The sequence below is a fragment of the Rhipicephalus microplus genome, unplaced genomic scaffold (genome assembly GCF_043290135.1).
Source record: "Rhipicephalus microplus isolate Deutch F79 unplaced genomic scaffold, USDA_Rmic scaffold_445, whole genome shotgun sequence".
Classification (NCBI taxonomy): domain Eukaryota; kingdom Metazoa; phylum Arthropoda; class Arachnida; order Ixodida; family Ixodidae; genus Rhipicephalus; species Rhipicephalus microplus.
In genome coordinates this window covers 20001-25438 of record NW_027465009.1, presented here as the reverse complement: position 1 = coordinate 25438, position 5438 = coordinate 20001, and the positions used below count along the sequence as shown (strand labels likewise).

At 58.8% G+C, this 5438-nt stretch overlaps 1 non-coding gene across 1 annotated transcript; it reads left to right on the top strand.

The window, feature by feature from the left end:
* Positions 1-2215: 2215 nt before the first annotated feature.
* On the top strand, positions 2216-4030 carry LOC142794516 (small subunit ribosomal RNA). Its single transcript, XR_012892407.1, has one exon. It is a non-coding gene; the product is annotated as a small subunit ribosomal RNA (ribosomal RNA).
* The last annotated feature ends 1408 nt before the right edge of the window (positions 4031-5438 follow it).

Here is a 5438-nt window from a genome sequence, read left to right as displayed (position 1 = left end):
GTGGCGTGTTTGGACGTGCTTGACGACGACCACCGCAGGAAAACGAAAAACCACGTCAGCCGGGGCGAGCGACCCATGGCGGTCTGGGTGCTTATCGCTGCTATTATAGGGGCACCCCGGCAGACGCAAAAAAAAAAAAATTTTTTTTCGACATTCTTTCTTGCTCGTCGACCTCGGGTGACCCAGGTCGCAGTGGGAGCCGCGCACGAAAGCGGCGTCGCGAGACGGCTTCGCGGTCGCTAGTCGCACGAGCTCGGCAACCGCGTCTGCCGGGGCGGAGTTCGGGACGCCGACGGCTAAGTGGGAACCGCCGCTCGGATGTTCGCCGTTTGTGGCCGAGTGAGTGCTGGCACTCCGGCGAAGCCAAACGGGGCCGATTCCGGCACGATATCGGCGTCTTTCTACGTGCTCGCCGGCGACCGTCGCACGAGTACGGCAAAGTGCGTCTGCCGGGGCGGGGTTTGCGACGCGTACGCAATAGTGAGAACCGTCGCTCGGATGTTCGTCGTCTTTCGCCGAGCCAGTGCTGGCACTCCGGCGAAGCCGAACGGAGCCGATTCGGGCACGATATCGGCGTCTTTCCACGTGCTCGCCGGCGACCGTCGCACGAGTACGGTAAACCGCGTCAGCCGGGGCGGAGTTCGGGACGCCGATGCGAAAGTGGGAAGCGCCGCTCGGATCTTCGCCGTTTTTGGAGGAGTCAGTGGCGGCACTCCGGTGAAGCCAAGGTGCGCCAATTCGCGCACGATATCGGCGTCTTTCGACGTGCCCGCCGGCCACCGTCGCACGAGTACGGCAAACCTCGTCTGCCGGGGCGGGGTTTGCGACGCCGACGCAAAAGTGGGAACCGCCGCTCGGATGTTCGCCGTTTTTGGCAGAGTGAGTGCTGGCACTCCGGCGAAGCGAAAGAGCGTGAATGCGCCCACGAAAGTAGCGTATTTGGACGTGCTTGACGGCGACCGCCGCAGGAGTACGAAAAACCACGTCAGCCGGGGCGAGCGACCCACGGCGGTCTGGGTGCTTATCGCTGCTATTATAGGGGCACCCCGGCAGACGCAGAAAGAAAAAAAAAAAAAAAAATGGGGACATGGCGTGCGTCACCGTGCGGCTTCGCAGCGTTGCCGAAGTCGCCGAGCCCTTCGACTGAGCCGAACGGCGGACAGGGAACGTTGGTCGGCCGTTCTAACCTGTCGGTGCCACGCCGAGACGTCGTTAAGGAAAACCGCGTCGTGGGCCTCTACGACGCCGTCGAGTCGTTGTACGTTTGGTGTCCAGCGTGTCGGCGGCGAGTAGCGGACACGTCGTTCACGACTTCGGTCTTTCGCAGTCGACGCGAACTTGCGGAGAGTCGTGGTGCCTCACGTTTTCGGCAGAAACCGCGGCGGAATTTTCCCGTGCGTGCGCGCACGACCTCGGTGCTGTGCCGTCAGCGTAGTGTTGCACAAACTCGTGGCCTACCCAAGGTGCGGTACGTTTGCGGCCGTATCCTCGGTGGGAATTTCGTGAGTAGGGTCGCAAATTCTACGACCTCGGCGGGTTTGAGAGCGACGTAGACTTGTGGCACGCTCAACGTGCCACACGTTTCGGGGCACACCCGCGGTGAAATTTTCTCGAGTACGCTCGTATTAGTGCCCAAGGAGGTCTGGGTACTTATCGCTGCTATTATGTGGGGGTTCTCGTGAGCGGCGTACGCGAAAGCGACCGGGTGTCTGATATGCGGCGGGCTTCGGCCTCGTCAAGCGTGTCCTCGGGTCTGCTCCAGGGGAATCCACGGCAGTCGTCTGCAGCCTCATCCGCTTGATGCGTTAGGGGCTGGTTGTCGGACGGTGCCGTTTTACCACGATATCGAGGTGTGTTCCGTGTCGTCCTCGGGCGATTCAGATGCGAAAGCGCCGAAGACGCGGGCGTGACCCGTCGTCTGGCGGCTTTGCAGTCTCGGCTCCGTTGCTAGTTCCGGCCGGTCCACCGACAGTGCAGCGGGCTTGGGCAACCCGCACGGCGCGACCGAGTCGATGCAACGAAAAAGAGCGAGCATGAACGTGCTTCTTGCCGCACGGCTCCCACTCGTCTTTCGGGAAGGTTGTGCCGTAGCGAGCTCGAACGCCGTCATCTCGGAGTGCAAAATAAGCGTGTTGGGGCGCCTGAAGGTGGCCTCCGCCGCACACAGACTGCGTCCGGCCCGCCGAAGGCGAGGACGGACGCGCAGTCGAACGATTACCTGGTTGATCCTGCCAGTAATCATATGCTTGTCTCAAAGATTAAGCCATGCATGTCTAAGTACATGCCGAAATAAGGCGAAACCGCGAATGGCTCATTAAATCAGTTATGGTTCCTTAGATCGTTTCTTCCTACTTGGATAACTGTGGCAATTCTAGAGCTAATACATGCAGTGAGCCTGGAGCCCTTTGGGTAACGGGTGCTTTTATTAGACCAAGATCGATCGGGTTTCGGCCCGTATTGTGTGGTGACTCTGGATAACTTTGTGCTGATCGCATGGCCACGAGCCGGCGACGTTTCTTTCAAGTGTCTGCCTTATCAACTTTCGATGGTAGGTTACTTGCTTACCATGGTTGTTACGGGTAACGGAGAATCAGGGTTCGATTCCGGAGAGGGAGCCTGAGAAACGGCTACCACATCCAAGGAAGGCAGCAGGCGCGCAAATTACCCACTCCCGGCACGGGGAGGTAGTGACGAAAAATAACAATACGGGACTCTTTTGAGGCCCCGTAATTGAAATGAGTACACTCTAAATCCTTTAACGAGGATCAATTGGAGGGCAAGTCTGGTGCCAGCAGCCGCGGTAATTCCAGCTCCAATAGCGTATACTAAAGCTGCTGCGGTTAAAAAGCTCGTAGTTGGATCTCAGTTCCAGACGAGTAGTGCATCTACCCGATGCGACGGCTCGGACTGAACATCATGCCGGTTCTTTCTTGGTGCACTTCATTGTGTGCCTCGAGATGGCCGGTGCTTTTACTTTGAAAAAATTAGAGTGCTCAACGCAGGCGAGTCGCCTGAATAAACTTGCATGGAATAATAGAACAAGACCTCGTTTCTGTTCTGTTGGTTTTTGGAATACGAGGTAATGATTAAGAGGGACGGACGGGGGCATTCGTATTGCGGCGCTAGAGGTGAAATTCTTGGACCGTCGCAAGACGAACTACTGCGAAAGCATTTGCCAAGAATGTTTTCATTGATCAAGAACGAAAGTCAGAGGTTCGAAGGCGATCAGATACCGCCCTAGTTCTGACCATAAACGATGCCAACCAGCGATCCGCCTGAGTTACTCAAATGACTCGGCGGGCAGCTTCCGGGAAACCAAAGTATTTGGGTTCCGGGGGAAGTATGGTTGCAAAGCTGAAACTTAAAGGAATTGACGGAAGGGCACCACCAGGAGTGGAGCCTGCGGCTTAATTTGACTCAACACGGGAAAACTTACCCGGCCCGGACACTGGGAGGATTGACAGATTGAGAGCTCTTTCTTGATTCGGTGGATGGTGGTGCATGGCCGTTCTTAGTTGGTGGAGCGATTTGTCTGGTTAATTCCGATAACGAACGAGACTCTAGCCTATTAAATAGGTGCGGGGTTCCCAGCACCTTACAACCTTCTTAGAGGGACAAGCGGCTCCTAGCCGCACGAAACAGAGCAATAACAGGTCTGTGATGCCCTTAGATGTCCGGGGCCGCACGCGCGCTACACTGAAGGAAGCAGCGTGTCTTTATCCCTGTCTGAAAAGACTGGGTAACCCGTGGAACTTCTTTCGTGATTGGGATAGGGGCTTGCAATTGTTCCCCTTGAACGAGGAATTCCCAGTAAGCGCGAGTCATAAGCTCGCGTTGATTACGTCCCTGCCCTTTGTACACACCGCCCGTCGCTACTACCGATTGAATGATTTAGTGAGGTCTTCGGACCGATGTCCGGCGCGGCCTTTCGGTTGCGCCGGTCTGTTGGAAAGATGACCAAACTTGATCATTTAGAGGAAGTAAAAGTCGTAACAAGGTTTCCGTAGGTGAACCTGCGGAAGGATCATTAACGGATTGTGAAGGGTGAGCGCCTCAGCTGCGTCTGCGCCCGACACTTTCTGCCGCTGACCCCGTTTGGACGCGGGGTCGGCTTTTCCCCACGGGGCTGCCTGAATGTGGAGCGGCACCCCGTGACAAATTGTTGCGCCCAGCGGACGCCAACACCGCGACCTTGGACGGTCGGCCAGGTGGCGGACGCGGGTACAAACGGCGCAACGCACTCATAGGTCGGCTTTCGACCCGCCACTGCACCGTGGCTCGAAGCGCTCGAAATGCGCGACCCGACCGCTGCGGGACCGCCTAGTACTGTAAACAGGAGCGGCGGAGCGCGAACGGCGAGTCGTGGTTACGTCGGTAGAAGGCGAGGCTGCGCGTTCCCGAAACGCCAGCCGAGTGCCCTCCCGACCGTTCGAGCGTGCAAGAACGAGACCCGACAATCGCGCGGCGACTGCCAAGTACGAGAGGAACGGCACAAGCGTCGGCGGTCGGTCAAGGAACTGGCGATGTGACGGGTCCGCTGTGCACCAGTGCATACCGTCCCGCCGTCCGCGGCAAGCGCCTCCGCGTCCTCGGGTGACGGAGGCTGCCGGTCGGTTCTTGCAGGCGAGGGATCTCGCTGGCACCGGTTCGCGTTGACGCGCGGCCGGTCATGGCACGGCGATGCGACGGCCGAGGTGCGCAGTACTCGATGGAGGAACCGCACGCTCCGATGACCGTCCCGCCCTCCGCGGCGTATGCGTACCGACCGTAATGGTTGCAGCAGCGCCGGCCGGCTTTTGAATTCGCCACACGAAACACGGTGCGAGATCGCGGTTAGGGGAGCGTCGACGTTGCCAGGCGTTTTGCTTGCTGCCGAGGGAAAGGCGGCACGGCCACGTCGCGCTCGTCGCGATTAGCGGGTCTGCGCGCTTTGGGAAGGTGCCGCAACGACTTGCCGAAAGAGGAAGCACGGAAGAACGAGGGACTTGGACGTCCCGACAATTGAACGCACTTGCGGCCAGGCCCTTGCTGGCTTCGTTCTTCCGCCTCGAGTAGGCTCGTACGCGGCTCCGGCGCCGAAAGTGGTCCTTGGCACCGACTTCGGTGGACGTGGGAAGTGCCGCGCAAGTACGGCGCGCCTGGCTCCACCTGTTGGCTAAAGTAGGCAGCCGGATCGGCATTTTGGTGTGCGGTGGCAAACCGTGGATGCGAAAAAAGCTTGTGCGATTTCGTGGAACAAAAAGCGGGGGTCCCCCTTTTTATGCGGAGGAGACCGACCCGCCTGCCGTGGTGAACCGCGACGCCACGGTAAAAACGGGAGAGGCTTGTCGATGGGACCGTGCATCCCGCGCTCCACGGAGGCCGGGAGGCGGCCGCCCGAGGAAATGTGTAGCCGTCGAGGCCCGCATCTGCGTGCACTCTTATCCAAATGGGTGTAC